This window comes from Panthera tigris, chromosome E2 (genome assembly GCF_018350195.1).
Source record: "Panthera tigris isolate Pti1 chromosome E2, P.tigris_Pti1_mat1.1, whole genome shotgun sequence".
In the NCBI taxonomy this organism is placed as follows: domain Eukaryota; kingdom Metazoa; phylum Chordata; class Mammalia; order Carnivora; family Felidae; genus Panthera; species Panthera tigris.
Window position 1 is genome coordinate 5,192,370 of NC_056674.1, and position 19,584 is coordinate 5,211,953.

Here is a 19,584-nt window from a genome sequence, read left to right on the forward strand (position 1 = left end):
TGTTGTGCAAGTTTGCAAGTACTGTGTAGGTAAATTTGAGGGAAAACTGTTAGCCAAGAGATGAAAAAGTATACATAATTTTGCTAGATATTACCAAATTGCCTTCCACAGCTACGTAGATAATTTCACCCCCAATAGCAAGCACGCCTGTTTCTCCCCAAGGTCACCCAGAATGATTGGCACTATTTTGCTGATCTTTTAAGGCACATAGTCTGAGTTCAGTATTTCTGGCTTGAGTCTGCTTCATAGGCCAGCAGTTGTGGCTCTCTCAAATTTCCCTCAGCTAGTGCACCCTTCCCACAATCACTTGGCAATGAATGTGTGTGCAAATGTAAACTGGAGAATCGGGAACCCAAATTCTGCAATGTGAATGAAACACACAAAAAGGTCTTTGCCTTTAAGGAGCGCCTGGGTGACTCAGTAGGTTAGCATCAGACTCTTGATTTTGGCTCCTTTCATGATCTCATGGTTTGTGACATCCAGTCCGTTCTCGGGCTCTGTGCTGTCCACACAGGGCCCGCCTGGGATTCTCTCTTTCCAAAAACAAATAAATATTAAAAACAACAACAGGGGTGCCTGAGCCCCTCAGTCGTTTGAGCAATTGAATTTGGCTCAGTTCACAAACTTGTGGTTAGCCAGTTCAAGCCCCACATTCAGCTCTGCAAGAGGAGAAGGAAATACCAAGGAAAAATCAGAAATTCATAAAATAGTTGGGACACCTGGGTAGGTCGGTCTGTTAAGCGTCTGACTCCTGATTTCAGCTCAGGTCATGATCCCAGAGTTGTGGGATCAAGTCCCGGGTAGGGCTTCACTCCCAGTGAGTAGACTAAGATTCTGTCTCTCTTACTTTGGCCCTTGCCTCACTTGCATGTGCTCTCTCTCTCGCTCAAAATAAATGAAAAAATAAAACTAAAAACTTAAAAATTAGAAATAAGAGAGAATAAACAATAACATGGAAAATAATGCCCAGGTTTTTCAAAATAAACAAAATTGGAAATTCTTTAACTACATTAACTAAGAAAAAACGAGAGACAACTCAAACACCAAATGGAGAAATGGAACAGAAACCTCACAACAGATAACCACAGAAATACATAATGTGATAACAAATCACTATCAACAATTATATACTAACAAGTTAGGCAAAATTGTAAAAAAATGTAATTTTAAACAACGCACAAGTTACCAAGTTTGAGAAAAGAATCTTGAACTCAAGAAATAGGAAATCTTCTTAGACCCTCACAAAAAAATAAGTTGAATTTGGAATAAAAAACCTCCCAGCATAGGAAAGCCCACAACCTCTTGTCTTCATTGGCCAATTCTGACAAACATTAAAAACAAAACAAAATTTAGGACAATCTTCATGAAAATCTTAAAAGTAGAATAGAGGGAACCCACTGAAAATAACCCTAGGAGGCCAGCATTACCCTAGTACCAAAGCAGGATAATTGCCACACAAGAACAAAATACGTGGTTTGTCCATCCTAAGTATTGCTACTCTGGCTTTCTTTTGACCTTCATCTGCGTGAGAAAGGTTTCTCTACCACCTGCACTTTCTATCTGTAAGTGTCTTCAGGTCTATATGGAGTCTCTTGTAGGCAGCATATAGATGGGCCTGGGGTTTATTTTTTTGTTGTTTTTGTTTGGTTGGTTTATTCCATTCAGAGACTCTATGCGTTTTGATTGGAATGTATAGTACATTTTCATTGCAGGTGTTTATTGATAGATATATATTTATTGCCATTTTATTACTCGTTTTGTCATTGTTTCTAGAAACTTTCTTGATCCTTTTTCTGTCACTTTTGGTGTCTTCTTTGCACTTAAAGATTCCCCTTTGACATTTCCTGCAGGGCCAATTCAGTGGTGAGGAATTCCTTGAGATTTTGCTTGTCTGGGAAACTCGGTCTCTCCTTCCCTTCTGAATGACAGCCTTGCTGGGTAGAGAATTCCCTGCTGCCTATTTTTCCCAGTCAGCACGTGGAATAGATCATGCCACTCCCTTCTGGCTTGCCAAGTTTCTGTTGAAGAATCACCAGGTAACCTTATGGTTCTACCTGATAAGTGAAAGATATCTTCCTGCTTTGAAGAGTTTTTCTTTATCACCATATTTTGTAAATTTAATTCGAATATATCTTGGTGTGGGCCTGCTTTTCTTGATTTTGACGGGAGTTCTCTGTGCCTTCTGGATCTTATTCTTTATTAAAAAATTTTTTTTAAGTTTTTCTTTATTTTTGAGACAGAGAGAGACAGAACATGAGCAAGGGAGGGGAGAGAGAGAGAGGGAGACACAGAATCTGAAGCAGGCTCCAGGCTCTGAACTGTCAGCAGAGAGCCCGATGTGGGGATCAAACTCATGCACTATGAGATCATGACGTAGCCAAATTCAGAGGCTTAACTGACTGAGTTACCCAGTTCTATTTTTAATTTTTTGTGTGTGAAGTAACCCTTACACCCAACATAGGGTTTTGACTTCCAGCCAAGCATTCAAGAGTTAGGTACTCTACTGCCTAAGCCAGCCAGGCATCCCTCCATTTACATTGTCTTTTCTGTAGGTACACATCAACATTTCATGGTGTGCTTACCACAGATAAAACAGGTACTGAGAAATGAATTATTATCTTTCAATTGAACCAATGTGAAATGTGACTATCACACGCTACCCAACGTTATCTTATCAGTTTCTACAACTGATAAAAATCCTCTTTCCCCTCAAGTCAGGATGGGTGACAAAGACCATGGGCTGTAAAACAACACAGGGACATCTAACCCCAAAACCGCGTGGGCTCTGTGAAGCAGACATCCTCGCTACTGGTGACCGGTGATCTGGTACCCAACTAATCTGTGTCTTGCACACAGGCCAGAGCACAGGACTAGCCTCGTCGTGGGGCTGCATGGAAGTCAGGGAGGTCCCTGCTGGCAGGGAGTCAAGATACCTGGGATGTCATCAATCTTAGGGATCAGAGAGGTGTTGGGGTTGTATACCTGGGATGCCAGTGCTTTGTGGAAACACCACACCCACCTTGCTGGTTCTGACTATTAGTGTTCAGAAGCCTGCTTCATCTTCAACTTCCTTTCTGTCACATGACACCTTAAAGCAGTGGCCACACTGTTTAAATCCTCGTATTTCCCCTTTCCAGCTACTGCCACATATCTGGGCCTGGGAAAGGATGGTTACCTATGGCATCCAAAGCAACTGGTCCTGAGGACGGCCAAGGAATTCATGAACACATGAGGAAAGGATCTGACTTCCCTCAACCTAAGAACCTACCACATTTCCCATGTCCCCATGTCTGTCACATTTGTTCATTACAAGTATGTTCCTAAGACTTTACAGTGACCAAAGGAGGATTCCTACCAGATCTTTCCCTGCATTTCAAGAATTCTCCATATGTGCTTTTAGTAGGACCTATCGTTCTGGTCAAGGATAGCATCCTCATATTCTACCTGTCCTCACAACTCTCTCTATGCCAAGTGAATGAGAAAATCCTGTGGCCCATTGATGTTTTCCTTTTCCTCCAGGGAAGTGATGACCGCATTGTATTTAAATCTCAGGTATGGCCTCCATACCGGTTAACAACCATTTCCCTTTGAATTAAAAGTTCCAAATCACACCTAAGAACCTACCAGAGTCTGTGCGGCTTATGTGGGAGTGGGAGAGCGGTAAAAATGGGATATCCACAACACAGCATAGAAGGACAGCTGTGATGCCTGCATCGCTGTAATGGAGATGAGAAAATGAAAAAACTGGAGACGATTCAGAAAGAAAACAAGCAAAATGTATCCTTCTCCATCCAGAGTCAGCAACACATCTTGGACGGTGTCCTCTCCCCACGTGAAGAATTCATGGCAATGCTTCAGCCTAGATGTTTTTCAGTATTCTTTGGGCTGCAGAATTATTCCTAATACAAGATTGTTTTCTCCCTATATGTAGAACATCTAGTAAGCACCAAGCAATGTCACATGCTTGGTCTCATCAAGTCAATGTTAAAACAACCCTTGACACATGAATCTGCAAGTTTTCACTCTGAAGTTTTCACTCTCCAAGTGGACAACTTGGAGGATACCACTTCCAAGAAGGAAAAAGAACAGTAACTAAAGAAATCTTACTTCGTGTTCTTCTCCAATTGAGAGAAGTGAAATGTATTAATAAAACTATACGGAATTTAGTATGTTCACTGTTGAACTACTCCCATAATCAAACTAATTTTGGAACACCATGTCATTTCATGCAAACCATCCTTAACATCCCTGGGTATACCTGATAAGCAGCAGTTCCTAAACATTTGAATGAGGAAGAGTATATGCTACATAACTAATAGGCAGGTAGACAAGACAGGATTTGCATGGGGAGATTCTCAAGCCATGATGCAGGAGATTTAGGAGAAATGAATCGAATACGATCTATAGAAAATTATTCCCATTTTCAATCTGTAACATTTTTTTTTACTACATAAAGCATCAATTTTGAAATTACCTCATTGGATCTAATAGTCCCTTTCCTTCTGAAGATATAGGTACACACACTTAAATATACACACCCCTATACTTGCACTTCTTTCGAGTTAGTTCTTTTATTCCAAACTACATCTTTAGCAGGACACCTGGGTGGCTTAGTTGGCTAAGTATCCAACTTCAACTCAGGTTATGACCTTGCAATTTATAAGTTCAAGACTTATGTTGGTCTGTTCGCTGACAGCTCTGAACCTGGACCCTGCTTTGGATTCTATGTCTCTGTCTCTTGCTGGCTCTTTCCTGCTCATGCTCTGTTTCTCTCTCTCTCTCTCTCTCTCTCTCTCTCTCTCTCTCTCAAAACTAAATGAACATCAAAAAAGATTAAAAACAAAAGAACAAAAAACTAAAACGTATCTTTAGCTTAATATAACATACTGTATTCTGTGCGTATCCAAGCCATAAATATTTGTGTTCTGTATACTCCTAAAAACAACATAAGCAGAGAAAAAGAGTGTAAAATGTTAAAAACAATAAATGATAATTCTGTACATATGGCTTATAATTATAGTTGTAATAACTTTGTTCCCTTAGGAGTTAAACAGAAACTGCGGACATTGGATTGTGAGCCATGGTTGAATAAAAGAAAACAAAGAATGTGAAACAATAAAGTTTGCTACTCACAGATCCCACAGGATGTACCCAATATGCCTTGAGGTCAGGGCTGAGTGAAGACAGAGACAGTGGCAGGAACTGGGGCAGATGCCTTTTGTAGGGTCTACAGTTGGAGTGCTTTGCACTTCCTGAGCTAAGTCTAGAATGTACAAGTCAAACCCACATGAAAAGAGCATGGTGAACTCTGCAGGGCTCTTCTCTAAGGGATGCTGAAGGTAGACACACTGGGAGTGGGTGCTCTTTCACAAAGGTTATTGGGGAAGCCCAAACAGGGACTACTTTGAGACTTTGAGGGCATTATCTACTCTATTGGCTGCTGGGTCTAGCTAGAGTCCCTTCAATCCCCCTGTAGCCAGTCTGGTTATACAAAATGGATCCCATGGCCACAGTATCAAGAAATTGAGTAGCTATGCTCTAGGGGCAGCTGGGTGGCTCAATCGGTTGAGTGTCCCAACTTCAGCTCAGGTCATGATCTCACAGTTGGTGGGTTTGAGCCCCGCATCAGGCTCGGTGCTGACAGCTCAGGGCCTGGAACCTGCTTCAGATTCTGTGTCTCCCTCTCTCTCTGCCCCATTCCCCACTCATGCTTGGTCTCTCAGGAATGAAAAAATGTTGAAAAAAATAAAAAGAAGAAATTGACTAGCTATGCTCTCAAGAATACTTCCGTGTCATCTATATTAACAGCACCTTAATGTTCCAGCAGTCACAGTAAGGAAGTTAGAATACATAAACTTGCGGAGAATAGTTATTAGGGATATCATCCCACTGCTTTCCCAAGCATGAGTGACGCTTGAACAATGCAGGGGTTCAGTGTGGCCACCCCTCATGCCATTGAAAATCTGTGTATTACTTTGACTCCCCAACACTATATTTTAATAGTCTACTGGTGACAAGGAACTTGATCGAGATCGATTAATGTATATTTTATGTTATATGTATTATACATGGCATTCCTATAGGAAAGTAATTTCAAAAAAGGAAAATGTTAAGAAAATCAGACGAGAAAATAAATTTCTGTACAATGAACAAACCTGACTATAAATGTACCCACACAGACCAAACTCATGTTGTTCAATGGTCAAGTGCACTTTGTGTTACTGTTTACCTACAACCTTAATGAAGGTGGGGCAGGCTAAGGTTGGTGTAGGGAACAGTTCATTCATTAAGACAGTGTTAACACATTAAAATCTATTCAGTGTTCTTAATCAAAATGTATTAAGTTCAAACACATGCTAAACATACCGTTGCAAAACCACTGTACGATCCTTGGTCAAAACACCCATTTCAAGCATTCAAGAACTATTCTGTTCCTCTGATATAAGAATCTGTGAGTTGTGCTTTCCATGCTGTGCAAGCTGAGGCTCATCATTGAATAAATGTGGATTTACAATAATTTTACACCCTTTTATGCAAGAGTTAGCTATGCTTGCCTAAGATGTGTGAAAATCTCTATTTCAACTGCCTAATATTCTTGACTTCTATCGATTGCTATTATGAAGATGCATGCAAATTTTAATCAACAGCTAACATAATCTCCTTGGAAAAAAACTGGCATATCTATTTAAAATTCAGAATGTTCCTCTATCTTACTTGTATTTACTTATTTTTTAAAAATTTTTATTATTTTAAAAGTTTATTTATTTATTTTGAGAGAGACAGAGAGAGCACAAGCAGGGGAGGAGCAGAGAGAAGGAGAAACAGAATCCCAAGCAGGCTCTGTACCATCAGCATTGAACCCGACGTGGGGCTTCAACTCATAAACTGTGAGGTCATGACCTGAGCTGAGATCAAGAGTCAAACACTTGACAGACTGTGCCACCCAGGCATCCCTACACTATCTTACTTTTAATGCAAATAATGATGCCCTGAACGATCACTTCATGGTGACTTACGTCACTGTTATAGATCAGCCACAAGCACCATGTGAATGTAGACTTTCTTCATACATTGTACATGACAATGTCCATTATGTTCCATGGAAAAGTTGGTATGAGTGAATTCCCCATCATACTACAGCCCTGCACGTCTGAGAGACAGAAACAATCAAATCCTTTTGCATGCACACGAGCTAATAATATTTTCCACCCCCTCACCCCCAAAATTGCAATTATGGTCAAAAGAAAAAGGAGACGGTGACATTATTCCTCTCCAGACACACATCCATCTTCCCTTGATCCTTTCACGCAGATTAACAAACACAGTTGACCATGTTAGAACATGGGATTGAACAGTGTGCGTCCACTTATACACAAATTTACATATATTCTGTAAACCTGTTTTCTCTTCATTATGATTTCCATAATATTTTCTTTCCTCAAGCTTGCTTTATTATTACTGCATATAAAATAGGCCATGTATTAAAAATGGGTTATTGGCTGTTTTAGATGAGGCTTCTGGTCCACAATAGGCTATTTCCATGGGAAAGTACCTATGTTTTTAAATTTGGGGACTCGCAAGTTACAAGCAGATGTTCACTTGTGGAGGGGTTGGCACCCATAGCACCTCCATTGTCCAAGGATAAATAAGTGATCTGAATGATTTGACTTTGGATTTTCATCTATAATAAATACTGATTTAGAATCATGTCTCAAAAGTGGTATTGACTGCTTTCTGCTGAGAATTCTCTCAGTTTATTTAGATTTCACATTCCATTACACAGCTTGCCAACTGTTCACAGCTGTAATGTTTTTTATATTCAAGTAAGTTTGTTGTTTTTCAAATATACATTAAACACAAAGTTTTTCATTATTCATTACATTTCTGGGGTTTATATCCAGTGTAGTTTTCTGATGTTTTATGAGAGTTCAGTTGTGGGTAGAGTTTGCCAACATTCTTGACATCTGTAAGCTATCTCCTCAGGACGGTCTCATGTTGAAAGGTTTTGATGAGGATTAAATGCTTTGTCAAATTTTTTACATTGGTAATCTTTCTTTCAGTATGCACTCTGTGATGGTCACAAAGTTTGAAGTTCTGCCTAAAGCCTTTGCCACATTTTGTAAAACACCTTTCAGCCTTCTCCCCAGTATATATCACACCTCGTGTTGACAAGTTTTGTGGTACTGAAAGCCTTTGCCATATTGTTATATTTGTAAGCTTTCTTCCCATTATGAAATCTCTGCTGTTGAGCAAGTTTGAAGACTGGTTAAAAGTTTACCAGAGTTGCTGCATTGTTAAGTCTTCTCTCCAGTAAGGATGCAATGATGTGCCATTGGATTTGAGCTTTCATAAGACACTTTCCCACATTTATTACTTTTATACTGGATGTTTGGAAAAGGAGTTCTCTGAAATTGAGGATTTGACCCTTGCTTCACGTTTCTTGCCAGATTCTTGGCATTGGGAAGTTGTATCTCCATACTAAACCCCTTGGTAATTATGGAAGATAGAGTTCTCACTAAAGGCCTTCTGAAGTTCACCACACATAAAAACTAGATCCAAATTAGGGACTATGTGATAACATTGAACAGTGATGTTTGCATACAGACTGTCTGGTTATTACCAAATTTAGAGACATTGGAAAAGGAGGGATAAGGCAAGGTAGAAGAATAATGAACCCTCTGAAAAGCCCTCTCAAAACAATCACATTTAGACACTGAAAAAGGAAGATAAAAATTCTAACTTTTAGAAACATTTCAGTGAATAAGTGAATGAAGGATTAAACGAATTTTATATTTGAAATGATTTCAATGATTAGTTTTGGCATGGATTGGTTCATTTTCCAGAATTTCCAAAGTCCTTTCAGAGAATATTTAAGAATAAAAATGAATTTTGGAGGGGCAGCTGGGTAGCTCAGTTGGTCAGATATCTGACCTCACCCCAAGACACCATCATCTCATGGTTCAAGAGTCCAAGCCCTACATCAGACTCTCTGCTGATAACTCAGAGCCTTTAGCCTGCTACTGAATATGCATCTCTCTCTCTGCTTCTCCCCTGCATGGACTCTTTCTCTCAAAAATGAGTAAAGTATTTTTAAAGATTTACAATAATGTATTTTAGTTTTCCCCAAACAAAAACTGAGGGATTCACCACCACTAAACCAGCCATACAAGAGACCCTAAGGGGGATTCTGTGAGTGAAATGTTGCAAGGACCACAAAGGACCAGAGACATCACTACAAGCATGAAACCTAAAGACATCACAGTGACTCTAAACCCATATCTTTCTGTAATAACACTGAATGTAAATGGACTAAATGCTCCAACCAAAAGACATAGGGTATCAGAATGGATTAAAAAAACCAATAACATCTATTTGCTGTCTACAAGAGACTCATTTTAGATCGGAGGACACCTTCAGATTGACATGAGGGGATGGAGAACTGTCATGTTACTGGAAGTCAAAAGAAAGCTTGAGTAGCCATACTTATATCAGACAAACTAGACTTTAAATTAAAGGCTGTAACAAGAGATGAAGAAGGGCATTATATAATCATTATAGGGTCTATCCATCAGGAAGAGCTAACAATTATAAATGTCTATGAGCTGAATACAGGAGCCCCCACATATATAAAACAATTAATCACAAACATAAGCAGCCTTATGGATAAGAATATGGTAATTGCAGGGGACTCTGATACCTCACTTACAGCAATGGAGAGATCATCTAGACACACAATCAATAAAGAAACAAGGGCCCTGAGTGATACACTGGATCAGATGGACTTGACAGATATATTTAAAACTCTGCATCCCAAAGCAACAGAATATACTTTCTTCTCGAGTGCACACGGAACATTCTCCAAGATAGATCACCTACTGGGTCACAAAACAGCCCTTCAGAAGTATAAAAGAATTGAGATCATACCATACACACTTTTAGACCACAGTGCCATGAAACTTGAAATCAACCACAGGAAAAAGTCTGGAAAACCTCCAAAAGCATGGAGGTTAAAGAACACCCTACTAAAGAATGAATGGGTTACCCAGGCAATTAGAGGAGAAATTTAAAAATATACGGAGACAAATGAAAATGAAAATACAACAATCCAAACGCTTTGGGATGCAGCGAAGGCAGTCCTGAGAGGAAAATACATTGCAATCCAGGCCTACCTCAGGAAACAAGAAAAATCCCAAATCAAAACCTAAGAGCACACCTAATGGAAATAGAAGCAGAACCGCAAAGACACCCAAACCCAGCAGAAGACAAACAGTACAGATCAGAGCAAAAATAAACAATATAGAATCTAAAATAACTGTAGAGCAGATCAATGAAACGAAGAGTTGGTGTTTTGAAAAAATAAACAAAATTGATAAACCTTTAGCCAGGCTTCTCAAAAAGAAAAGGGACAGGACCCAAATGGATAAAATCATGAATGGAAATGGAATTATTACAACCAATCCCTCAGAAATACAAGCAATTATCAGGGAACACTATGAAAACTTATATGCCAACAAACTGGACAACCTGGAAGAAGTGGAAAAATTCCTGAGCACCCAAACACTTCCAAAACTCAAACAGGAAGAGATAGAAAACTTGAATAGACCCATAACCAGTGAAGAAACTGAATCAGTTATCAAAACTCTCCCAACAAATAAGAATCCAGGACCAGATGGCTTCCCTGGGGAATTCTACCAGACATTTGAAGTAGAGTTAACACCTATTCTTCTCAAGCTGTTCCAAAAAAGAGAAAGGGAAGAAAAACTTCCAGACTCATTCTATGAAGCCAGCATTACTTTGGTTCTCAAGCCAGACAAAGACCCAGCAAAAAAAAGAGAACTACAGGCCAATATCCCTGATGAATATGGATGCAACAATTCTCATTAATATACTAGCAAATCGAATTCAACAGCATATAAAAAGAATTCTTCACCATGGTCAAGTGGGATTCATTCCTGGGCTGCAGGGCTGGTTCAACGTTCGCAAAGCAATCAATGTGATATATCACATTAATAAAGATCCTGTCAATAAAATGATACTGTCAATTGATGCAGAAAAAGCATTTGAGAAAATTCAGCATCTTTTCTTAATAAAAACCCTCGAGGAAGTCGGGATAGTAAGAACATACTTAAATATCATAAAAGGCATTTGTGAAAAGCCCACAGTTAATATCACCCTCCATGGGGAAAAACTGAGAGCTTTCCCCCTGAGATCAGGAACACGACAGGGATATCCACTCTCACCGATATTAACATAGTGTTGGAAGTTCTAGCATCAACAATGAGACAACAAAAGGAAATCAAAAGCATCAAAATTGGCAAAGATGAAGCCAAGCTTTCAGTACTCAGCAAAGTCGCAGAGTACAAAATTAATGTACAGAAATCAGTTGCATTCTTATACACTAATAATAACGCAATAGAAAGACAAATAAAGAAACTGATCCCATTGACAATTGCACCAAGAAGCACAAAATACCTAGGAATAAACCGAACCAAAGATCTGTATGCTGAAAACTATAAAAGTTTATGAAGGAAATTGAAGAAGATACAAAGAAATGGAAAAACATTCCATGCTCATGGATTGGAAAAATAAATACTGTTAAAATGTCAATACTACGCAAAGCAATCTACACATTCAATGCAATCCTAATCAAAATTGCACCAGCATTCTTCTCGAAGCTAGAACAAGCAATCCTAAAATTTTTACAGAACCACAAAAGACCCCGAATAGCCAAAGTAATATTGAAGAAGATGACCAAAGCGGGAGGCATCACAATCCCCGACTTTAGCCTCTACTACAAAGCTGTAATCAAGACAGCATGGTATTGGCACAAAAACCGACACATAGGCCAATGGAATAGAATAGAGACTCCAGAATTGGACCCACAAAAGTATGTCCAACTAATCTTTGACAAAGCAGGAAAGAATATCCAAAGGAAAAAAGACAGTCTAACAAATGGTGCTGGGAGAACTGGACAGCAACATGCAGAAGAATGAAACCAGACCACTTTCTTACACCATCCACAAAAATAAACTCAAAATGGATAAAGGACCTGATTGTGAGACAAGAAATGATCAAAACACGAGGAGAAAGCAGGAAAAAACCTCTCTTACCTCAGCCGCAGCAATTTCTTACTTGACACATCCCCAAAGACGAGGGAATTAAAAGCAAAAGTGAACTATTGGGACTTAATCAAGATTAAAACTTGTGAACTGCAAAGGAAACAAGTCAACAAAACTAAAAGGAAACCGACCAAATGGGTAAAGATATTTGCAAATGACATATCAGACAAAGGGCTAGTATCCAAAATCTACAAAGAGCTCACCAAACTCCACACCTCAAAAACAAGTAATCCAGTGAAGAAATGGGCAGAAAACATGAATAGACACTTCTCTAAAGAAGACATCCAAATGGCCATCAGGCACATGAAAAGATGCTCAACGTCATTCCTCATCAGGGAAACACAAATCAAAACCACACTGAGATGTCATCTCATGCCAGTCAGAGTGGCTAAAATGAACAAATCAGGAGACTATAGATGCTGGGGAGAATGTGGAGAAACGAGAACCCTCTTGCACTGTTGGTGGGAATGCAAATTGGTGCAGCCACTCTGGAAAACAGTGTTGAGGTTCTTCAAAAAATTAAAAATAGATCTACCCTATGACCCAGCAATAGCACTGCTAAGAATTTACCCAAGGGATACAGGAGTACTGATGCATAGGGGCACTTGTACCCCAATGTTTATAGCAGCATTTTCAACAATAGCTAAATTATGCAAAGAGCCTAAATGTCCATCAACTGACAAATGGATAAAGAAATTGTGGTTTATATACATAATGGGATACTACTTGGCAATGAGAAAGAATGAAATATGGCCTTTTGTAGCAACGTGGATGGACTGAAGAGTGTTATGCTAAGTTAAGTCATACAGAGAAAGACAGATAACATATGTTTTCACTCTTATGTGGATCCTGAGAAACTTAATACAAGACCATGGGGAGGGGAAGGAAAAAGAAAAAGGGAGGGAGACAAACCAAAAGAGACTCTTAGAAACTGAGAATAAACTGAGGGTTTGTGGGGGCTGGGAGGGAGGGGAGAGTGGGTGATGAGCATTGAGGAGGGCACCTGTTGGAATGAGCACTGGTTGTTGTATGGAAACCAATCTGACAATAAATATCATATTTTAAAAAATGGGAAGCAACCAAAAATAAATAAATAAATATTTAAAAAAATAAAACTTTCCAAAAATGGATTTTGGTCCTGGGACTCAAATAGAACTGACTTAAGGTGGGGTTTTCCCCCAAGTATTTTATACGCTTGATCTCTTCTGGCAATATGGGTTCCATTAAGGGCAAATATCCCAGTTTGGCGATATCCATCGTAACCTCATTTCTGCCCTTCTCTACCCTCCATCTTCATCCAAGTCATCACTGAGTGTAAATACTAAGAGCCACAACTTGCATTTGTTCCTACATCACTCTTTAAAAAGAATATTCTTTACCTGACTTTGCCAACAAGCCTATGGTGTTATGAAAAGACACAAGTAAAAGATACACGATCAGTTCTCACACTTACTATCCTCACATGCATATATGTTAAATGCTAATATCCAAAATTAATACCCATCACAGGATATCAGCAGTGAAGAAATAGGGAGCATCAGGACGGTGGCTCCTCCATGGAGACACAAATGGACTAAATTACCTTGTGAGTGCTCCAGAAGGCAATTAGGAGAACCCAGCCCACACAGGCAAGTAGAAAAGAAGAGAAACATCAAAGAGACAAAGTTTGTGACACTGGCCCACAAAGCTACTCACCCTTCCTGACGCTCCATGCCAACACTGTGTGAAAACTGTTACCTCTCATCAGGAGATGAACACAGGAGTGACCTCTATGTTCAGTGATCTGGCTTTTTTGCAGGTGCCTGAGGGACTTGTTTCTGTCATGCAGAACATGGAAGCAGAGGGAATGAGGGCACCCGCTGGATGCACTATGATGGATGCTGAGACAACAGGAGAGCTTTTGTTTACACACTGGAGAGACTACAGAGCTGAGGACAACAGAGGAAGGTATGGGCTCTAAAGAAGTAACTATACTTTCGTAAACTGGGAAATTCCAAAAATTCAGACATTACCAATTACTTGTGTTCTCCTGTACAAACAAGTTCATAAGCCTAAGCCCAGAAGCTGTTTTCTTAAATTCACTAATCTCAACAAAAGGCCACAAGGCCATAAAGAAATAGAAGAACTTGTTTCACTCACAGGAATGAAAGAAATCTCCAAAACTGACCTTGAATTAATTAGGAAGTATTAATGTTATGACCAAGAATTCAAGAAGAAAACATCATAAAGATGCCCATGGAGGAAGAAGAGAAAACAGACAGGTAACTAAATGAGAGCAGAACAACTATGCATGACCAAAATGTAACCCCAAAGAGGCAAAGTATAAGAAACAATCACCCAGAATTTGGGAGCTCAAGTGGAGAATCTCTGAATTTAAAAATATACAAAGAGTCAGCAACAGACTTGCTCAAGCAGAAAAAAGAAGTGGGCAATCTAAAGACCCCTTGTTTTAAATGACCTAAGAGGACCAAAGAAAAATGTGGAAAGAACAAAGTCTAGGGACACACGGGACACCGACAAGTGGAACAATGTGTACAATAATGGGACCCAAAAGGAGAGCAGAGTGAAAGGGGGCAGAGAGTTTCCATGAAGAACTAAAGGCTTGTAGCTCTCTTGTATGTGGAAAGAAGAGACAAATTCACAAACACGGTAAATTCACAATAGGATAAGTATCTATGGCAGGAGACGGGTGAGGGACAGGTTGCTTGGTGATGGCTATTAAGGAAAGCAATTGTTATGATGAACACTGTATATAAGTGATGAGCCACTGAATTATACTGAAATCAATATTGCACTGTATGTTATCTAATTAGAATTTAAGTAAAAATAGAAGAAGAAAAAAGACAAGACATGAACACAGTGACACGTTGTAATTAACTGACCAAAAATGACCAGTGAAAAGAGAATTTTGAAAAGCTTGACAAAGGCAACTCATCTTGTACAAGAGAGCTCCTACAAGGTTGTTAGTGGGGTTCTCGGTAGATGTTATAGAAAGAAAAGCATTGAACGATATATTCAAATACTGAAAGATCAAAAAATATCCACCAAGAATACCCTACCTGGCACAGCTGTTTTCTATGCATGTAGAAATTAAGACTTTCCCAAGGCAAAACCCCTCTAAGTTTATCAGCAGATCTCTCCTACAAAAATGTTAAAGAATGTCCTTCTAGGGGCACCTGGGTGCCTCGGTTGGTCACGTATCCAACCTTGGTTCAAGTTATGTTCTCACGGTTGGTGAGTCCGTGCCCTGTGTTGTGATCTTGCTGAAGACTTAGTGCCTGGAGCCTGCTTCAGATTCTGTCTCTGTCTCTCTCTCAAAATATAAATAAACATTAAAATTGTTTTTTAAAAAGTCCTTGTTGAAATAAAAAGATTCTAAACAGTAACTGAAAAGACATAACATAAAGCTCTCTGAGAAGTATAAATATTTACACAATTATAGAAACCTATAGTGTTGTAACAAGGTAGGACAAGTCACATTTATTTCTGCTACAGACTTTTTCTTAAATAAAAGCATAAAAATCAAATCTAGGTAATAATAAATGCAATATAAAAAAGAATTTATGATGTCATCAATATAAAGTGGGTACAGGTGCAGAGATGGTAAGTAGAAGAGTTTTGTATAAAATTGACACTATCAGCTTAAAACAGTGTGTTAGAGGCATGAAGGTGGCTCATTCGGTTAAGTGTCCAACTCCTGATTTCAGCTTAGGACATGTTCTCCCAGTTTGGGAATTCAAATCCTGTGCTGAGGGTTGCTTCAGGGCTCATTTGGTTACGTGCTCAACTTCAGCTCAGGTCATGATCTTGGGGTTCATGAGTCTGAGCCCCGCATTGGGCTCTGTGCTGACAGCAAGAAGCCTGGAGATCCAGATTCTGTGTCTCCCTCCCTCTCTGCCCCTCCCCTGCATGGGCTTGGTCGGTCGGTCTCTCTTTCTCTCTCTTTCTCTGTCTCTCACTCAGGAATAAATAAACGTTAAAAAAAAAACAAAAAAAAAACAAGCCCTCTGTTGAGCTCTGCACTAGCAGCATGTATAAAGGTTTGTAATACCTTTAAGATGTTTTAAGTACTCTCTAAGGTAACCAGAATGAAAATACATACAGCCAATACATTCACCAATAAATACATGATGAAATTAATTCTATTAGCATGATAACTCACCTAAACAGGATACAACATTCATTTACCACTAATCAAGGAAAGAAATACACAAGATGAGTCAGAAGTATGCATAGGTAATACTGCTACAAATACATAGATGCTTTTGTTAGCAAAGGGCATAAGGCTGATCGTATCTGAGTTAGACTCACTCACATTGTCCAAAAATGTAATGAGTTGAAAATTGTCACCCTAAAACAAAATACACAGGTAAAAGCAAAATCCCACCTAAATAATGCCATGGAAAGTTCCATAAAAAGGAAGCACATTACTATGGAATTTCAAAACCAGACAAAATGTAAACCAAAAAATTCTACATAAAAATGAGCTATTTAAAACAGGCCCACTATATATACATATTTTTTTTTAACCTTATTTACTTTGAGAGAGAAAAAGGTAAAGCATAGAAGGAACAAAGAAAAAATCCCAAGCAGTCTCCACAGTGTCAGCATAGAGCCCGATGCAGAGCTCAGACTCTCGAACCATGAGATCATGACCTAAGCCCAGGCACCCCTAGCTTTAGCTCTAATTTTCAACTGTGACTGTGCACCCATGAAAAAGGAACATTTTGAATTACTGGCTTATCTTCATGGGCATTAAAATTGTAAAGAATGTTCCTTAAAATCAACCATGGAAACCTCTAATGAACTTTTGTGAATTAAGCACTTAAGACATTAAACAACGTGTTATGTTAATAGATCCCTCCTATCACACAGATTTAAGGGTATAATCCATTGTTTATTTTTTAATGTTTATGTATCAGAAAGAGAGAGAAAGGGCAAGCCAGGGAGACTCTCAGAGAGACGGAGGGGGACACAGAATCCAAAGTAGGCTCCAGGCTGTGAGCCCTCAGCACAGAGCCAGACACGGGGCTCAAAGTCACAAACCACAAGATCATTACATACACTGAAGTTGAAGGCTTAACCAACTGAGCTACCGAGGCTCCCCTATAATCCATTCTTTAGAATCAAACAAATAAAAACCTTTCATTTCTTTTTTGTAATTTTTTAATAAGTTTGAGAGAGAAAGCGAGTGGGGGTAGGGAGAGGGAGAGAGAGAAGGGAATTCCAAGCAGGCTCCACACTGGGTGCAGAAATGGTCTTAGGACTTAAACTCAAACCATGAAGTCATGACCTGAGCTGAAATCAAGACTCAGATGCTCAACCCTCTGAGTCACCCAAGTGCCCCAAAACCTTTCATTTCTAAATAAACAAGTTTCATCAAAATTGTAAAATAGGCCAACAATCACTTTATCAAAAAAATCTTTGGTATTAAATACATATACATTCTGAGAAAAGTAAAAAAAAAGAAAAAAAACAATACTTAATTTTTCCTGAAGTGAAATTACATTTATAATTAAAACTCTTTTTCTAAATATAGGAAGTTTACTAATTCTCTCCCTCACTTCTCATAAAGCACATGCCCATGTCATATCAGGACTATTGATATAATAAATCATAAAGGAATCTCATATACAACTACTCAAAATGAAAACATATGACAAAGTCACAGTAACTTCATATTATACAAGACAAAAATCATAAAAGGATTCAATTATTAAGAAATAAAGTAACAATTGAGATTTTATTATAGGCCATGAGTTTTAACTAATAATGGCATTAATTTATGTAGACTTATATGAATATAATGGGTGCTTTAAATTATTTCACCATTGAGGAATGCAACACATTGAGTGAAAATTTCTTATTTTACTTAATACAAAGCAAATGAACGTACACTTTATTTATTTTGATAGAGGGATAAAGAGCAAGTGTGTGAAGGGCAGAGAGAGGGAGAGAGAGAGAGGGAGGGAGAAACCAAGTATGATCTGGGCTGTCAGCCAAGAGTCCTAAGTGGGGCTTCAGCTCAGAAACCCTGAGATCATGACCTGAGCCAAATGCAATGGACACCTTTTTTTTTTTTTTTTTTTTTTTTTTAATATATGAAATTTACTGTCAAATTGGTTTCCATACAACACCCAGTGCTCATCCCAAAAGGTGCCCTCCTCAATACCCATCCCCCACCCTGCCCTCCCTCCCACCCCCCATCAACCCTCAGTTTGTTCTCAGTTTTTAACAGTCTCTTATGCTTTGGCTCTCTCCCACTCTAACCTCTTTTTTTTTTTTTTTTTCTTTCCTTCCCCTCCCCCATGGGTTTCTGTTATGTTTCTCAGGATCCACATAAGAGTGAAACCATATGGTATCTGTCTTTCTCTGTATGGCTTATTTCACTTAGCATCACACTCTCCAGTTCCATCCATGTTGCTACAAAAGGCCATATTTCATTTTTTCTCATAAATGCAATGGACTCTTAACCAACTGAGTCACCCAGGCATCCTGCACTTTCTTTTTTTTTTTAATATTTTATTTTTGAGAAACAGAGAACATGTGCCAGACGGACACAGAGGCAAAGGATCCCAAACGGGCTCTTCACTGACAGCAGAGAGCCTGATGCAAGGCTCAAAATCACAAACTAAGATCATGGCTTGAGTTCAACCCAGACGCTTAACCAACTGAGTCAACCAGGCAACCCAAGAAATGAACTTTTGAGGTGAAAAAAAAGGACGAGATTTTCTCATTTTAGGGAATTGCTTTATTACCTGATGAAATTACTGGGCCTCTATTTTGTATGATTAAAATGAAAGCCTCCTTAATCCTGGAAAGGATCAACCCGATAACTTGTAATGTCTCCCAGTAGCGTTCTTGGGATTTCTGCACCTAACCCCAAGATGCCCACCACTACCCTGACACACTACACACAAGAAGCAAAACCGAACTCAGAAATGGATTAACCTAGACTTCCTCAGAAATGCAGAGATTTCCCCAAGACCTCCAAGCAATGGAGAACCAATAAGGTTCTGGAAGACCTCACTATGGATGTGAAGGACCTTCAGTGAAACTGAAGAACAATCCTTTGAGAATGTAACAGCATGATGTGTTGGAAAGCAGATGCCCGATGTGAAAGGAGAGACCTAAAACTGGCCTTTCCAACCTAATTTCCATTCAAGGAGAGCTGCTCAACCACATTCTGAGGTCCAATTCCTCCTTCACGACTGGACCTCACCTCTGTCATCGACTTCATTCCCACCTACCTGGGTGTGTAACTACTGTCTCCTTTCTCTCCACGGCCCAGACATCCTTCTTGTGTTCCAAAAAGATGACCAGGTCTGGCTTTGACACAACAAGACCTGTTTATTAGAAAAAAAGAATGTGAGTGTGGTTGGAGATTCTAACTTCTGATCCACTATTGTGCTGAGTTAGAGCAGAGAGGACATAGTACAATCCTAGAAAATGAATTCCCAAATGC